Source organism: Anneissia japonica, unplaced genomic scaffold (genome assembly GCF_011630105.1).
Source record: "Anneissia japonica isolate Jap-2015-1 unplaced genomic scaffold, ASM1163010v1 scaffold2999_len715162_cov194, whole genome shotgun sequence".
NCBI lineage: Eukaryota > Metazoa > Echinodermata > Crinoidea > Comatulida > Comatulidae > Anneissia > Anneissia japonica.
Window position 1 is genome coordinate 302,838 of NW_022754077.1, and position 20,303 is coordinate 323,140.

Genomic DNA, 20,303 nt, shown 5'->3' on the forward strand with positions numbered 1-20,303 from the left:
TTGATTTGCATATGAAACTGCTGTGTTTTCTCCCACACATAAATATTGGCGTTGAGTGCATTGTTAATGGCACACACTTGCATTAAAAAACTAATTAATAATCTACTTATATCGTCGTTCATTAGAATGTATTATTATCCTTTTCTTTTTGTTTTTTTTTTTGGGCTTTTCATTCTTTTTAGGAATTTTTGGCTGTTTTTTTTTTCTCATATTTTTTATATGGCTGCCATTCTATTATAATCACAACCAAAGATTCTACTCAGAAGTTTAAAAAATACATCAATTTTAGGATTTTAAATTGTTGGCCGAGCTCACCTATTATTATTATGATGATGGTAATTATTCCAACTCTTCCAACATTTCTAGAGGCTTATATTTTTCGTTGTTACTTTAAGGCTTCTCTCTCTACTCCAGTGTCCGTTTCAGGATGTCAGCTCTATCAATCAGTCAGTCATTCAATCAAATCAATTAACATCATTTTGGAAATGAGTGGATAGACAACAAATACGCTAATTAGGCCAGATAAAGAATATACTTGTTTAGCATCACGGCCCCACCTGAATTTTCGAGCAAAAATTAAAAATTTAGAGGCGGGATTTTTTTTATTTAAAAAAAATGAACAATGTCCAGGAAATTCTAATAAAAATAAATATAGACCTATTTTAAGTAAATTAAAGCAATGATTTTTACCAACCAGTTTTAACAAAAGTGAATATTGTCTAGGAAATACTAATCAAAATAAAGTTCCTACAGTATGACCTATTTTAAGTGAATTTAAACAATGATTTCACTAACCATGTGTAATATTAAATTATTAAATATTATTTATTGTAGGCCTATTGAAAATGATTAATTTTAACACTTTTGTTTTGTGAATAGATTACAGATATTTAACAAAAGAAAAACAACTGCCCCTCCCCATGCTAAGTAATTTTTTTTTTATCCTTATTGTCTTATTCTTATATTTCATTAATAATCTATTATTACTTTGTTGTAAATATACTTAATTATTAGTAATTTAAATATTTATTATCTCCATTCTTATTTTATTTTAATGTCATTCAAATAATTTTGTCACCATGGGGATTGTGAGAATAAGAAACAGGTTGCATTATACTCAATACACCATAAATTCTTAGTTTCTTCTAGTTATTAAAATAATCAGCCTCTTACCAAGGGCAGGCTGTATGAGAACAGCACCAGGTGCTCAAATATCAATGAATAATTTGTGCCCACAATAATGCCTTCATCATATGAGTACACTTTAATTGTTTTTAAAGTGAGCAGGTGACAGTAGGGTTTGACGAGCATTAGAGATGAAGTCTAGAGCCTCATAGATCAATCAATAACACTTTAAGAATTTTATTATTTTTTTTATGTATTAATGAAGTGTGTGGTTGTTTTTTTCTCTCCAATATTCTTATTAAAGGTAAATATTCTTATTAAAGTTTAAGTGTTCTGGTATCCTTTCATAATAAGAGCACTATATAAATTCCTGCATAATTGTTATTATTATTGTTATTATTATTATTATTATTAGATAAGTCTCTTAATTTAATATGTTATACAGTACTTCTATACTGTACATTTTGATTTTTAAAAATTTCCAATCTAGAAAATTTGTTTTTTTTCTCTGTTTCGATGTCATGTCTTATATTAATTCCATTGCTTAATATAATTCCTGGCTACAGTTTACTAAATTTAATTGCATTATTTATCGTCTGATATTTAGAAACAATAATACTGCTTTATAAATAAAATTTTGGTAAATTTTACCCTGACAGATTCTTGAAAATCAAACTATAGAGGGCAGTATTAATAATTTTCATAATTTCAAATTGTGTACGTAGATATTTTGTGATGTACTATCATCTATAGTAGGAGTGTGATGATTTCTAATGTGTGGCTAATAATATTGTGTTATCATGAAGGTCTTCTGAAATTTTCCATGGTATTATAATGTTGCTGTATTGTAGTTTAGAAGAGTAATATTTTAGTGGAAGAAGCTTAATATGAGGTTTTCAAAAACCAAACATAATTCTGGCCTTTGTTCGTCATAACAGGTACTTTGAAAAAAAGCATCTTTGGCCACAAAAAATCTGAGATCTTATTTTTGATTAGATTTTGAGTCAGTCAAGCTTTGACATTTACAGTCTTTTTTTTTTGGTCTAATTATTATGATGGTGGTGATTACTGTAAAGATTAATAATGATTCTTAAGAAGAATTATGAAACTTGACAGTAATACAGCTCTAAGCAGAAAAAGGTTTGTAAATCATAATCCTAGCCGATATCCGTAATTAATAATTGATATTTGTAAGAAGCATTATCACTCGCTGTAATTTGAAACATGCAATAATTCTTGTCAGACGAGCAAATACATGGAAAGAGGGCTCCTGTGTAAACTGTTAACGAATGCGTCATCTTCACCAATATTGATTAAGACACAAATAAATTGATCACTTCAGCTGAGTAAAGTGTTAAAATGAGAATGAAATGCAACCAAAGAATACATTACTTGAGAATTAAACAGATGGCCAGCATCTAGTACCTCCATTAATTTCGCATCTTTCTCTCACTCCCTTGTCTTTCTATAAAGTTTGTTTTACTGCCGGATAATGCTCCGTGCCTGCTCGTAAATGCTCATGAATAATTTGATGTGTTTATGAAATATGAATAGGTTTGTGGTGCAATTGATTGTCATTTAATGTACGCAAACCTTTTGTTTCACCCCCATCAGGGAATTGTCTCATCTGGAGGTATTCACAAGATGGAGTTACATTAGCGCTTCGTCTGGATAGTACTGTAGATTATTTTTTACTAAGAAGGTGCTATAATCCACATTTCGTAAAATACCATACTATGTACTATTATAATTTATTCAAATGTATTGTTTATAGTAACCTTGGAAACAAGTAAACATCTATAACAAAATAGTTTCCTTGCAAGTTGATAACTGAACACATCTGAATTGATGTTTTTCAAGATACTTTTTCTTTTGAGCTAAAGAAAACATTATTAAATTTTAATTAAAAATTTAAATAATACCCTTAAACTGGCAAGGGGAGGATTAAAGGGTCTCCCACCCCCCCCCCTTTTAAAAATTAAAAAAAGAAAAAAGGATTATTAATCGCCCAAAACACATTAGAGGTTATGTCCGGGCATCTAGAAAACAAAAATTTCCCTAGGGTAGTGTTGCCTCTCAATCGGACATCTTTGGATACAGGTTTTAGTAAAAATATGTGACATGTTTAAATATGGTCATGATGACATCACATCATGACCATATTTAGGCATATCATGACCATATTTAGGCATATCATGACCATATTTAGGCATGTCACGTTTTTGTCAAATAAATTTTGATAGTCTGAACGGGCCTTTGAAGCCTGTTTTACACTAGACGAATTTATTCGTGCAAATCAAAGCGTCGGTTTGCTTCCTGAGCTCTGATTGGTTGCGCATTTTTTCACTTTGCAAAAACTCCGATAGAGATGTGAATGCGCATGAACCGACGCTTTCGATTCGCGCAAATAAATTCACCAGTGGAAAACCAGCTTAAGAAGCAGTTTTGATTCAACGTTTATGGGTACGGCTATTTCAAATTCAATTTGAACTTGCCATTGACTTTGGGATTTGTGATTTTAAAGGTGAAAGTATGAAATTAAAACTGACAAAATACTACAGTAATAGCATAGTATGTCTGGCTGGATTAATCTTAGAGCTTAGCCAATAATCCCAGGATTTATGACTTAGCAAAGAGATGAAAAATGAAATAATGGAACATTTACATTATTCTTAATTATAAAGGCAAGTGTGTATGTCTGTGAAGACATGATATTATGTACTTGCGCCAGTCTAATTTATTTGATGATGATGATAAGACGTGTAATTTCGTTTGGTTGTTTTTAATCAGTTGGAGTATACTCAAAGTACCAAAAGCAATCTCCCCCTGATTAATTATCCTTTTTGCCTTTATTAGTTATTATTTCCTATCAAATAAAAATACATTTCTTATAAAGGAAGAATCTTTCAAGAAAAAAATTCACCATTAGCGTTTTTTTCTTAATGGCGTGGTAGCGTGTGCAAGGACAAACCTAACAAGTTGAAAGCTTCGGAGTAATTAGTCTGCAGAATTTGCGTGAATTTTGCTTGTTACTCGTCGCGATATAATTAACATGATTGCTTCGACTCAAATTAATTCACAAAGTAAATTACTCGGAATGCATTTGCAATTTTTCTGTGTTCGCTTGTTCGTCGTCATCCTGATCATAATCTCATATGTGGGAATAATGCTGCTGCTTGATGATAATAGTAATTATTATAATTATAAATAATAATTGTTTATTCATATTGGGGGGGAAAAATGCATAGTATGTGCAATTGCGAGGCCTTTCCCTGGAGAGTAAGATGTTCTGCAACCTCATTGTATTTATACAGACAGTTCTTGGACATGTGCATTATATTTGAGTATCCTATTTGATTTTGAGGCACACAATAGCGCCAAGATCAATGTTTAATTTATATCGCCTTCTGTTTGATTATTTTATTTTTCCAGGAGATAGGAATCTTAATGACTTTACCAAAACTTTATCAGCTAACTCGACAAACTTCCGCTTCTGTCTTTCGGAACTTGAGTCGTGATGATAACAGTGATAACTAATATGACACAGTAATACTATGCATCTTATATTTAATAATATTTTAATACATTTTATTCATTTTATGAGCAATTGTATTCGATATACACTTTTTTTTTTTAGGAGAAACAGTAAAATTTTGCCCAGACTCGGTGTCCTTATTTTTTTGCCAATTTCAGGCTCAAAATGTTCTTATTTTTACACACTTTTCAAACATACACAAATATTATTGTACTTACTATGTTATAGAGGATATTACATAATCACAGCTCCTGTAAATAAGATACCAAAGATTTGCTGGTTTTTTTCGATGTAAAAAAAAAAATAAAAATCTCAGCCTCACTGTTCTTATAAAGTGTAGTGCAATATAAATGATTTCATTAAATTATAATATAATATTAAGTTATACTGTAGTAATATAATTTAGTTTTCCAATAGGTTGTTTTTTATTGTATTATTAATAATTTTACTATATGTTATTATTTTACCATAATTTCAAAGGCTGGAAGTCAATGACCAGAAAGGTGTGCTAGGTTTTTTAACTAAACTAGAAGACATTTTTCTTTAATGGTGGATTTATGAAGAGAGCATCAACTCTCTTTAACCCCTTTTTAAACTCACCTCATCTTCGACAATAAGGCACCTTCTAAGTGCATTAGCCAAGCATATTTATTCATTTTGCACCCACGCTGAAGGGGCGTCCGTCTAAGATCTAATATCTCTATTTCATGTATCATTAGGCCTATTTAGAACAGTATTATGTTAAAGATGTGCCATTACTGTGTTTTTTAAAATCTGCTCTGTTGGCAACATAACATTTTGCGCAGTCTAAGAGATTGCCGATTATACTTGCGTGATTAAACACTTGATGCATGATTAAAGACTTGATAACCAGGTATATTTAAAAAAATAACCTTGACAATTTTGCAAGGATTGAACCCGGAACTTTAATATTTATAGGGCGTGCACCTTAACCACCAAACCAAAAATGATTTCATTGACTTTTAGTTGTATGTAAGCTTTAGTTGATCATAGTTGATTTTTCGTAACATTCGTATACCGGTAGAGTTAAATTTTCTATCAATTACACCCAGTTCTTAGGCCCATAAAAAAATTATTAGTTTATCATCCCCTCCCTCATCACTTGGTAAAAGTCTGATTTTTTTTTATTTTTTTTTTCAATCAACATATATTTTTATCTCAAACGGTCATTTTTACATCTTCTTTCACTTAAAAACATCAGGATTTCTTGCAAATATGTTTACTGGTACAACAAAAACATCTTTTTTAATATAAATTTGATTCCAATTTTAAGACTTTTTATAAATTTGTCAACCATTGATTTACTTGCGGACATCGGTAAAATGGGGGCGGCGTTAGCAAAATAAAATCCCTCCCTCCCTCCCTCATTAGTTTTTATTCTTTGATAGGGTGATAAACTAATAAAAAAATTTATGGGGCCTTAACAAGAAGATGGCCAATTTAAAGTACATAATGGTTTGTTTAAATTTGAATTCTTCAAGCAAAATAAATGTACACTTTTTTTTTATAAGGAAGAACCAGTAAAATTTTTCCCAGACTCAGTGTTCTTAATTTTTGGCCGATTTCAGGCTCAAAATGTTCTTATTAGGTGCAGATAAGATTTGTTGGTTTTTCTATACCTCAGCCTCAATTTGTTCTTATTTTGTTCCTAATTTTCAAGCAATTTCAGCCTCAGTGTTCTTATAAAATGTGTTCTTATAAAAAAAGAAAGTGTATAGGAATAACATTATAATATATTTGTGATGTATCAATAATAATAATTAATTACATAAATAAATAAATAACAGACTAATAAAGCAGACACTGAAATCAAGAATATGCAATCTATGGGTATGAAATATTGTGTGGAATAAAGGTCAAACTGAGTTTTTTTTTAAATTTTATCCTATGGGTCAGTAACTTAAACCACAAAGTTCAATGTTAACACTGTAGGCTCACAAATGTTCATGCAATTACAAAGTCTACACACGTAGCATTAGACAGGTGTTTATACAGTATCACCTGAGACTTTAAATATCAGCAGGTATTACCACATTTTTACAGGTACACCAGAAAATTTGGGAGAGACCCTCGCAGCAAAGCGTTCCATTAGCCATTATGATTTTCATACAGGTTAACATGTCACATCTGTCAAAATACTTTGTACCACCAAACTTTTTTTTCCTAGGATTTTTTCTTTACATCTGGGAAAGTTCATTCTACCAAAATGTAAGGACAACGAACCTCAATAACATCATGTTTAGCTAACAAAACTTTAACAAGGTGGTTTATACTTGTCAACACCTTCAATTCTGCATTGGTGGTTGTTTTTATATGGTTTTTTGATAACCAGCACTCCTTTCAACATCAGACACTCTCTGGAGGCAAAAAGATATATGGCATTGTAATTAATGATTTGTTGATTGTTATATGATGTGACAAATCCTTGATCAATCAGATCCAGAGGTCAATTGATAAAATGTTTTATTTCTTTTTATACCACAATTTTTTATGACACAAATTAATTTTAATTTACCTATCCTTGTGTATCATTTTTAAATATATAGGCACAGATTTGATTGACAGACTGAGCAGTTTGCCACATACAGTAGTTTGGCGCTGATGGTTTTGATTTTGACGGATGAATTTTTTTATTCGTCAATAAATTTTTATTTTCTCAAAAGATACTTTTAGCAGAACCATTTGTTAAATGAGAAAACAGCTTCCCCCCTCCCCTTTCTGGTGATCTTCAAAAATATATTTCCGCTAGGCCATGTAGGTATAAAATGGCTAGACAAGGTTTGACAAAAAAAATAATGTTATTTTTTTATACCCAAATATGAACTTAAAATGTGTGTTTGTCTCACTGGGCTGACTGGACACCTGTTTAAAGATAATAAGAGTCTTAAAGTATGTCTAGGCCACATAATCCCCTGAAAGTTCTGTAGGCCCATCTAATTTTTCTAGGCTACCCTCTCCCAGGTGATAAATCACTCATATTGCTATTATACTACACCTTATTTGGAAGCTCCTGGAGCTTATATCACCAGGTGTTAAATGGTTCAATAATAAACACACCTACAACTAGAGGTACTTCCCGTGGGATTAGGTAGACCAATGCCAAGTTGATGATCTATTTACCAGGAACTATTAGTCATTGAACCCTAAGTTCCATACAGTATTAATAGGTCTACAATACTGTATCTATTGTTATTATTATAGAGCCTCTCTCCATGCTTGTTTAGTCTTGTCCATTTAACTGGAAGCTAAATTCAGAAGTGGTCTACAGTATATACTAGGAAGCTTTTTCGATTCCACGACGACGGTAGGACGTAGAATGTAATGATGTCACTAAAAGCCATCTGCTCATGCGAGAACGTTAAGTTCTCCTCGTCGTGTGGATTTTAGGACGCAATTTGGCCAAATCTACATATGCTGCGAACATAGGACGCCCGGTAGGACAGTTATGCATGAGTGATTCCGTCCTATCGTCGAACAAATCGAAAGCTTCCTAATAGTATTGTGTATGGATATATATTGTTATAGTGCCTCCATTATAACACGAGGGCACAATTTGTTTACTGTATTGTCTAAATGTACACATACCATTCTTACTTTTTAATACTACTATAGTACAGTTTTGGTTAATAAAAAAAATAGTGCAAAACTTAAACAAAAATAATTTATATAATAATCATTTACATATAAATTCACATTTAATAAAATTTATACCTTTGTATAATTAAAATTCTGTAATTTCATCAAAATTTATATATCTATTTAACAATATAAGAAGGGACAACAAGACTACTGTATAGAATTTATCAGCTCTAGCTTTTGTCCACACAGTGAACTTTATCGGCAGAATTATTTAAGTCATTGCAAATGTAATTTAAATTACCATATATGAATCAATTCGTACTGTTCTGTTTTTCATCTCTACCTGTCTTTAAGTTTTATAGCACTTGATATTAACTATTATGCTACTTCTAATGAAATTTTCTGACTTGTGAGGGATCACAAAATCGTGTATTTGAGCTAGATTGATATAACATACTACCCTTAATTTTTAAAGAATTTATGCCATTGTGTGAAAATCATCTGTGTTTGAGATGTTAAGCCTGGCAACATCAACATATGTTGCCCAAATGTTGCTTGCAAATGTCGACAAAAATGCATGGAATCTGCGCCTCGGAACCAACTTCTGGTGTAATCATCAGAAAACAAGTTAGGAATTCACAAAGGAATGCTACCACCTACCAGCCAAATTGTAAATAGCCTTTATTTTTTACCTCACCAGATGTTCGGCATATGTTCGATAATTTACTTTAATATCATTTTGTCTGGTTTGAATCAGTGGCAAAATAATTTCTACCATAAGCTCTCAAGGCTTTGTTAGATCCCATGATGGTAGCTGTTGCATAGCTAAATCAATTCCAACAATGTTTGAACAAATAGTACAAAAACTCATGATAATCTGATAAATTATTTTTACATTTCAAAACCCTATAGAATGCCAGTCATTAACTTTAATTATACAATTCCATTTTTTTTGTACTGTAGTATTAAATTCAAACATTAGTTATTTATCACCATTTTCCCACCCTCCACCCTATCCCTTCCCCCCCCCCAAAAAAAAGTTTTAAAAAATAAAATTGAGAAAAAAAATAAACTGAGGTCGGAAAGTGCCATTTCCGGCCTTCTAGAGGTGCTAGTCATAATTGTTGTTGCCTCAGCCCAAACCTACTAAAGCGCAGGATTGCAAATCATGGTAGGACTAAGGTAGGTGGACCCTCTATCTGTGAAAGCCCCTAGCTGGGTCCCCTCTATTTCAAATTCCTGGATCCACCACTAAACATTATTTATGAAATGGTGAAGTTTATAATTCCATTATTAAATTCTTGAATTGTATATTCCATTACTCATCATTTAACTCTTGTTGAATTTTACGTCCATATGCATTTACAGTATCGTAATTTATGCGATTCTGAATATATATCTACATGTTCTCAGGTCCATTAAAAAACATCATTACTATGCATTTGTACCTAATTTATTATGTATTTCCAGATGGGTCTTCCCACAAATTCAACATATTTTTAGCACCATACATTTCATTAAACAGATAATTATTGTTTACAATTTCAGCTCTATCCTATTATTTATTTCAGAAGCTTTTCATGTATATTTTATTATTATAAAGGCAACTTCCCCGTTCTTTTTTTATTTAAGGGCAAATTCCACAAGCCAAAAACACCTTCAAAATCTTTTTACAGAAATTAATATATAGTAGGCCTATACTTATAAATATTAATGAACTACTAAGACAGACAAAGCCTACTGTAAATGACTATATGTGTAGAGTAACCAGTAATCATTTTTGTGAAGAGAGAAGTTTTTTTGCAAATTCACAACAAGAAATATATTTCTTTATGTGGCCTTATTTGAATTTCTAGCATAAATTATTAAAGTATTTAGAATTCAATAAAATATCATTGCTTCTAGTTGATTTGTGGTCATCAGTAACATATGCTGTACTGTATCTTGTCAGATAGGCCTCTGTAGCTGTGATGTCATAGCAGTTTGCAGGTGTCACAGTGGCCATGCCTTATTACTGGTGGTAATCAAGTTTTGATAGGTTCTCATTTACAGGTGTACGACACAGGTATGCATCAAGATGTCTTATTGCCGGATGATGCAAAACAAATGGAAATAACCATGGTAGCCTTATTTGGTTAACTGAATATATTAACAATCAACCTTTTTTTTATTGCTATTATATTATTTTTTATCTATCAGTATAAGGAATAAGGGGAAAAGAGGATGGTAGAAGGAAAAAATATCGAAATAATGAGTGGAAAGTATGCAGAAGGATGTTAAGGCCCAATATAATTAATTATTAGTTTATCACTCTCGTCGTCGTTCTATGGTATTTAAAAAGAAAATATTAATTGAAGAAAAAATTTTTGGGAAAAAAAAATTCTTCATTTTTAAGTAATTAGTAGATTTGTTTGTGTTATGTCAATCATGTATTTTACTTCAAATATCAATACACCAGCAAACAACCCAAGGGTGGTATTTGGTTTTAGCAAAATATAAAATAAAAAGCCTTCCTCTCTCATTTTTCCAGCCTAGATAGGGTGATAAACTAATACATTTTTTTTTATAGGGCCTAAGATGAAGGAAGGCAGGTAGGAGAATGAAGGAACAGAGAGTGAGGATGATTTTTTGAGGATTGTTATGTTATGTATTTGGTTTATAAAATTATAATTGGTCTGTTTAAATGTTTTTCATATTTTGTTTGTTTTGTTTGTTTCATATATAAGTATAGAATAATTTTTTTTTTAAATCTTATTTTTAGTTGTTGTTAAGTTTGCATTAATTAAATAGTGGATTAGTACAGTATATAATATTCTTATTTGAGAGTTATATCCTTGCAAGCAGCTTGTGAGCATGTGCATTGTAGGGAACTAGCCATATTAAAACGGTAATCTTCCACCCAGACTCAAAAACTGACAAAATACAAATTTGCTTGTGCCTGACATTTTTGCAAGTGCCTGACATTTTTGCAAAAACCGTAGTATTTCTGCCCTCGGTGGCTCATTAAGTTCTGCAGGTATTAAAAAATGTTGGTGAACCGCTATGACCCCCTCCTTAAAACCCTCTGGAAAAAGTAGTTATGTTTTCCCCGAGTACAGATTTAGATACGAAGTGTTCATCTAATGTAATTCTAACCCAAGGTGATCATTTCGATCACAGCAAAAATAGCAACATATTTCGAAAATTATCGCTGACCTTTACTTTAACACTGATGCAGTACGTATATTTTTGGCAATTAAATTTATTCTGTTATCTGAAAAAAGCTGAATTTCAGGTTACTATTACAGGAATATTAACATCATTGATAGTTAAATAAACCAGGATTCATCAATTTATAGCAAAGATTATGGTAAATATGTTGTTTAAGAAATTTCCCAGAATTTGCAATTGGCAAAAACATAATCATTCTATTATTATTCATTTTCAAGTTCGAAATTGATTTATTATCAAATACGAAGAATATGATATTTGTTTTCAGTCAAGGTCAACAATTAAAAAAAATAATGTATTGCACATCATACAACATAAATAATATGTATACTGCAGTACAGGATTACTATAAAAATATTAATACAAGATACATATCTTTTAAAAATTGCCTGTTTGAATTTTGCACCAAATTAGTTGTTGCATCACGTAATATATATTCTTCTTAACAATTTAAAGCTCTGTTTAGACCCAAATTTTATTGAACAAAAACGTTTGACAACACATCATGACCATATATAGCGACATCATGACTATATATGGGCATACAATAGTTTTTAGATAGCGTGGACAAAGATTTATAAAATGAATAGAAAATTTCCAAACAAGAGTATGGCGAGAGATTACTCAAATGTGATTTGACGAGCTTGGTTTCGTCTAAAATCTCCAACATGTTGGAAGTAATTCTCCCAACACGTACATTCCAAAATTGACGTGAGCTGTCTCATGACTTCAAGAGGCCATTTTGATCCCACACTCTGATGACCCAACCCTACTGCTCAATGTGGCGCTATTAATAGCACAACGTCAACTACTTTACTTTACAGCTTGGTTCAATCACCTAAACACATGGCAGCCAGCGATTCATGTGAATGACACATGCCTCTCAACTTAAGACTCAAGTTCCCAGCTGTACACATTAGTAATGAGTCACTAATTTTAAGCAGTGAAGTGTTTTCGAATTAATAATCACAGGTGTGGAGCTAAAGTGTTGACATTATGCAGGTGAGGTACAACTGCAATGTAAGATATGCAGCACTGTGAAGGTGCAAAATTGTTTAGAATGTTCATTAAAAAACATTACACGCAATATTATAGCCTACAGGGCATAGGAAGGGAATAACATTAGAATCTTTAGTTTCCTTTAAGCCTGTCCAGACTATCAAATTTTGTTTGACAAAAACATGTGACATGCCTAAATATGGTCGTCAAGACATCACAATTCACATATAGGCCTATAAGCACATCAATACCATATGGGATATATACCAGTTTTTTCAAACAAAATTTTATAGACTGGCTAGGACTTTTATTTAACAAAAACATGCAAATCATGTTCTATATATGGGCATGTAGCAGTTTCCTTAAAGTATTAGCCAAAATTATCAACATGCATTCCGTATACAAAAGGTTGCCAATCGGTTGCGACCGGGTATTAGATTCTCACTTTGGCCATTTGCTGGTGTCCAGGGGCAAGATGTTTCTCTTTACCCCGAAGTCTAAATCGCTAATTACTAGCTGCAACAATGTAATAATATCCAAGGGAAAGATGAATATACGTTTCATAGGAATTTGTTGCAACGACTGGAATAATAGGTTTCGTAAGCCTACAAAAATGATAACAAATACCGTTATGTCATCAGATTTTTAGAAAACCCTTTTTCTTCAGTAGCATATCAGTTGACACGTAGGCGATTCATGCCTTTTGCATCAGTCAAGGATCATATTCAGCTCCTACTAACAGCATATTGTCAAGATGTTTAAGACACGAATAACAATAATGAAAATGATGTATTTGTTATCGTATTCGTAAGGTTGTAAAGTTTTCCTGATAATGTGAAGCACCCAGTAGCCTTGCAATATGCGCTATTTAAGACTGGTATTAATTTAAAGATATACTGTACACATGCTGAAATTCCTTCAAAAGAATTTGACTTTTTTATGCACAGACATGCCCATAAATCTTTTGAAGATTTTTTCAATTAATTGTGATCATTGTAGACAAATATATTTGATAAGTTTAATAACCATCATCAATGATCCGTGGAAACAAACTGACATTTCTTTTCATTTCATTTCTTTTCATTAATTATCAATGCATGAAACAACAGAAATCCAAATCAGATTTCATATAGCCTGGCTTTTTCTTGACAGTATTCACAATTGAAATTTGTGTAACAAAATCACCGTTAAATTTTCTGTATCTGAATAGTTTTAGCACCTAGTCACACAAAATAATTGGTGCCTGGAAGAATTGCATTCATTAATTATGCAATCGAGCAAAATATAAATTATAATACAATAGAAATATGACAAAGCAGTTGAATTAATTGGAACAGGTCGAAACGTTTATCTGTACGGGTTGAATCTTTGTGTGTTGTACATGGCCAGTAAAAAGTACAATTAATGGTGCATGAATTTAACGAGGACTGGATTTGCATGGTAGTTTCATGTTTATCGAAATAAATGAACAACTCCCTCTAAGTTATTATACTGAGTCATCAAGATAGACGGTCTTATATTTGATCCAATTTTGAAGAGACAGATTATGGTACGAGGCCAGACGGGATATAAATTGGGAGGAAAGATGATACTATAAAATAGTGGAGGAACGGATGGGGTGACAATGATAAACATTATATTTTCTATCATATATCATTTCTAAAAGCAAAAACTTAAAAGACAATGTTTTTTATCTTGTATAAATATGTTATAATACAGTAATACAAATATGAAAACTAAAATTAATGGACTAAAATGTTTGACATAAATTTGCTATGTTTTTATATTTTTTTTCTTTCTCATTTTAACTGTTTTCTTAATCCAGGATATTACCAGTTAATCTTTCCTTCCTTGAATTGACAACTTAAAGCAAATTATTTTGTTCATAATTTCCTTTTTATTTCTTTACCAGGAAACAAAACCATTTAACTGTTAGTTAATTAGATATAAAACAATTAGATTATATCCTCTCATAAAATGCCCATTATGTTGTCCTAGAAGCTGTTGTGGTACGACAGCCTGCATGAGTAATTAATCGCCCCAGTGGACATCGCCTGCTCCATCAGCTGATAGTTAAAGGGTCATTGTTATTGTTTTAGTCTTTATGTTGCTCTTTGAAGAGGAGTCACTCCTGGTGGGTGCTGCTTGTCATGAATTCTAAAGATGTGGCTATTAAAACAAAAAGTTCTTATTCATACGATTGGTAAAGTTGTTATAACTGTATTAAATCATTTGGTTCCAGTAAGCTGTTATAAAATAAAAATCAAGGAAAAAAAAGAAATAGTAATATTCAGTTCAAGAGTGACATGGTAATTCACACTTCAACCTTATATTATTTTTGGTTTTCATATAATACTGCATTTCTATGTTTTAACACATTGGCTGCAATGAGTATACTCGCCCACAGAGTGTTGCTGAGGGCGCCAGGGATGAGTATACTCGTCAAAATGGGGTTAACATTCTATCGTTTATAACTTCTTTGTTATACATTGTAGAAGCACAGACTCAACGGCTGGTAGTTCGGGGAAGATACACCTAGATAATAATGTACAAATTGCGTATGTATGTTTGTTGTGTTATGATTCCGGTAGTACACTCGAACAGCAAAAAAAAAAAGCAAAAAGCGGATGAGATAACTCGCACTTGGCATAGTCAATAAAAAGAGCTATCACAGTGCCGTCGACAAGTTTACTCGCCTTCTAATATTTTCCTGCCAATTTATAGACACATCATTTTGATGATTATATGACTAGATAAGTATGTTCGTACATGTAAACTTGTTTTGGCACAAGGGAAGGAACCATAAAAAAGGTCTGGGAGGCAAAATGTTCAGAGAGCATCTTGTTTGTATTTCACTATTGGCATAACCTTCGGCCTTACAAATAAAACCACAAAAATAAGGAGACCATTTTTTGGCCGTAAACTTTGTAAGATCAAGTCGTTATGCTGGTAAAACACCGAATCTGATCTGCTCTGTTAAGGTGGAGAAATACAACAAAAAACCAATTATTATATTATAGACGTGAAACGAGTACAATTTTTAAAAAAAGTAAATTAAAAAAAAAACAATTGTTTTAATCAGTTCGGTTGCAAAAAATTAGGTGGGTGGAGACAAAAACTAGTTAATTTTTATATTTGGCTAATGAAGAGATTGTAACAGATGTCCAAAGTGGAGATTTAAACGTAGCTAAACAACAGTTTTAGGGTTTGTGATTGGAGCAACTTTGAGGGGTTATGAAGTCTGTGATTGGTGCAAATTTTAATGGTTGATATGCACGCATATAGTATACTGACAAAGTAAGAATTTAAAACAATCATATTAGCTGAAAAACCTGATATTTAAATTGATCACTCTATTTCATTTATATCTCAAAAATTTGTTTTAGTTTGTAATGAGAAATATACAGTATTTACATAAGTTTTATAATTGATATTGTTTTATACTTTTTATTTCAGTGTAAGTATATAGAAGTGATTTTCATGTTTTATGATACTACTGTACTTGATGAATTTTTAAAAGAATACCAAATTAGGAGTGTACAATATTATTTAGACATATTTAGTGAATACAGTATATTCGCTATACTCTGACATTCATAAATGACCTTGTCCCACTGATGTCTACAGCCTTCTGTTACCTTAAATGGCAAATTATCAAATTTGGCATCCCATTGACGATTATTCTTTATTAGTATTACCAGGATCTTATCAACTTTTACACTTCCTAATTATTACTATGAACATTAATAGAGAACAAAATAATAAATTTTAACATTAAAGAGAAATCCATTGATTTACACTTTTACTGATCAATTTGCATTTATTTGTAGCCTGCGGATATCTGCAAGTTTAATTTCCTCGATTAATTGTTAAATTTAGTCGTTATTAAGCGCAATGAGGCTTCTACATTGTAATAAATTTATCCAATCGCGCATTTTCAGATATTAACATTTTGTGCTATAAAAGCCTAGAATTATATTATTAATTGTACAATGTATTGGAATAATCCATTAAACATATGGGGGAGGGAAATATGATCAATAAGTTTAATAAACAGTAATAATGATTATTTGCTACAGCTGTGCATACTCATCAGATTAATGGAACCATTAGTAAATTGGAGTACCACTCAGAAAACAATAGTTTTATTGGTACCGGAAAATATACTCAAGATCATAGGATATACAAGATCATAAGATACACAATACATGTTCTAAAGACCAAGCGGATAAATTTTCCACCACTCATCATGTTAATCGTTGTCTCCTGAAGGCTGTTTTGTTGTTGAATGTGTCATTTTTCAAGAATAATATTGTTTACCTTATCTCAAAGCTTGTACAGCTGATGAATATTTATGAAGGAATGAAATAAATAATGAAAGGATATACCTTAAGTCATCTCTCTACAATTTTAATCTGTTTTTATTTACTATTTATTTTTGATGGACTGCATGTTTAGTTCTTGTGGTATAGACCTACTGCCTTGAACACAAAATTGGGCCTATTTTTAAGGGGGTGGGGGATCTTATATCCGGAAAATCTCATGTTTAATCAAATGACAAATTTTTTGCCACTGTTTAACTAATTTAAAGCATTTGTAAAGCACTAATTTTCACATTTGAGAAATTCATGGATCACAAACTTGACTTAATAGGAAATGTTGTTACCATATTAGGTAATTCTGGGTAGTCCAATTGTTTTTATATTTCTTAGAACAAGCCTATATTTATTGCCCAAGCAACGCTAAAACGTGGTCATGCATTTCAATGACTGAGGGCGCTAGTCAAAAGCTAACCTTCCATCAGCCGACGGTCAAATTGCAAAGTAGCATAAAATTGGACATTTAGTTGGGGGTGTGGGCTAATACACGAGGTGTGCTTATTCCAGAGGAACTGCGATATACATAGAAATTAAACCCAGAATTTTGGGATTAGAAGAAAAGTATCTCAACCAAAAAATTCACAATTTTATGGTTAATAAATTGTAAGGGATTGAACATTGCATTCTGGTCCTTTTGTTTGTGTTTTTTTTTTTGCTATGTCAGAGATGCACTTTATTTTGGAATTGGAGGTCAGGTACTTGTTGGCAACAACATGTAATAAATCTGCAGAAAAGCTGCTCTAACAAAACATAATTTGGTTTTGATTGATTCATATTTATGGTTTATTTCTTTTTTGAGTAGACCTTTGTACTATGCAGAATGATTTATGCCTTTCTGCTGAAATGTTAGCACAAACTTCAACTTAATTTTTTAACATTGTGCAGTTGGCAACAGTGGAAAACATGGTTATGTATATGCCACATTTTAAAGCCATGTTTGCATAAAAAATATGGAAAAATTGTTTCATATTCTACCTTACATTTAAATAAATGAAAATGGAGGTTGGTATGAACAAATACACTCAACAAAACTGGAAACGAAACAATTGTACCAATACTAAGACAGTTTACAGTTTACTTAATCTTTTGAATTGATATATTATCATTAAAATTGAAAATCTCTGAAAACCTGTATATCACGCCATAATTAGGGCTTCCCCTAGTACAACCAGCACATTGATGCTTTGTAATTATAAGTTATGACTAATGATAATATTGATGGCTGACTAATTCGTTATCATTTTCTTCGTCACCCGATTTAATATTCTTTCATGGAATCCCAATACAGTACCGGTACCTAGTGTTTCAGATGAAATTCAAGAGTCAAAAGGACAAATTTTTCGTTCTTGCTTTCAACATATTTTTTTTACTATAAATTGTTCGACAGCCCCGGTTACAAAACATATTTTAATGAGGATAATTATTAGACAGTTGAAGAACTTGTCTCTTGCCCCCTCCCCTAACCCCCTTGCTTCCTCATGATCTCTGCTACAAGCACCAACATACTCACCGGCTAAAATTCAACTGAAATATTGCATTGTTCGTTTTTTTTAAATAAACAACTATCAGGCCTGAACCATGACTATTTATGGCTGTAGCTTAACACAGCCAGTATCTGAAATGGAGTGATGGTTTGGTAGTTAATGGTACCTTGCCTTCCAGTCCCAGGATGCTTAGTTCAGATCATGTTAAGATGCTGATAATTGAATTTAATAATAATGTTTCTCAATAATGATAAAAATAATAAACACTTCCATTCATTTTTCGTTGTACATAAATACACTAATTTCTGTGTTTTAATTGATAATTATTATGTTTCTTCAAAATGAGCAATTCAATTTCAAAAGTTTGCTAATCTGTGATGAATGTATCTATATGATTTTTTTTTTTACTTAAAAATCTTTAAACTGCAAAATGATCTTGACAAATGTTTACAAGAATAATAAAAACCAATCCATCCCCTTTAGAGAAAGACTAATGGCACGTATGATTTATTGTGATGAAGTTGCTGATCCGCTCGTGGTCAAAGTAGTCGTTGACTTCCTAACAACTCGCACATCTATCTAAAAAATACTTTCTTCCTAAAGTTAATTAATGCTCTGTGAATATTAAAAACATTCCAAAGATTATGAGAGAACGCCTCCATTATTGTCCATCAAAATTACCGGCTACTTTTATCTGTGTTGTACAGCGCGTGCTTCGTATCTTGCCCTTTCCAAATACCATTAAAACTGTTACTCGCAACGTTCGAAGATTATTTTTTGTATTCAGAGGTCATGGAAAGTATCATTTGATTCCTTTTTTGTTTGAATAACTTTTTAATGTTTATAAATGAAACAACTTTAATACGGAATTATGGACAGTAGGCAGAGATTATGACGTTTTAATCGTTGATGCTCCAGGCCCAAACGTCATCATTCGTTTGATATGTCATGTATAATGCATCTATTGTAATAATTGAAATGTCATATACAATTGAAAGTATTTTCCCTGCAGGCTTTCATATTTTTTTAAAAAGTTAATTTACTGAAGAGACAAACATTGCGTTTATAATACTTTCTCTACAGCATGCATAATTCAAATGCCATTGTTCATACCTCCATCATCGCTAAGAACAAAGTGGATTTACACATTTTTGCAATATTTTTAAGCTAATGGTAGTGTCTATAGAAGTATTTGCTAGTATTCTGGTATAGACCATACTTCTACTTAGGAATATTGGTTTCGTTAATGGCCAAATTGATTAATACGATCGTAAAGAGTGGACAGCTGTTTTGGTGTTTGCATGGTTTGTGAGCTACTGTAGTTATGGTACCTGGTATCCAATATATGTCATAAGCAGGTGTTCTTAAGTCTTAAGAAACAAGAAGGAAATGATTAATAATTATATATTAGGAAAAGAATTGTGTAAAGAAAAATATGCTTATATTTGATTAAATATATTTTTCATAATATTTTTATATTTTATTAATAATCATAGAATGTGCTTTTTTGAATAAAACAAAATTAAAATGATGGTATAAAGAATTCATTTTTATAAACTATAAATATTTGTATGATAAATTTAATAAACAGGGATGTATGTATAAAAAAAGTATTTTCCCTTTGATGAGAATCTACAAACATGTTATAAAAATATGGTCAGATCTATGTAAGCATTATCAAGTTTTATGTAACCTGGTATTATTAGATTATTATCCCTCTTGGATCTCGGAATTACGGGATGTGGGCGGCTTTTTTGTTTCTATTTTTCTTGCGCTAGAAGTGCTGTTTATTAGCTGTGATGGCAACGTGGAAGTAGGGCAAAGCTAATGCTGTACTGCCGTCGCGCATACAGTACACAAATAACCAGACACAAGACCTACTAAAAGCATACCACCTGCGATTGCAATATTTTTTAATAAGTAAATGTAAACAAACCATAAAATAACAGACAAAGCTTCTGTATTTTAATT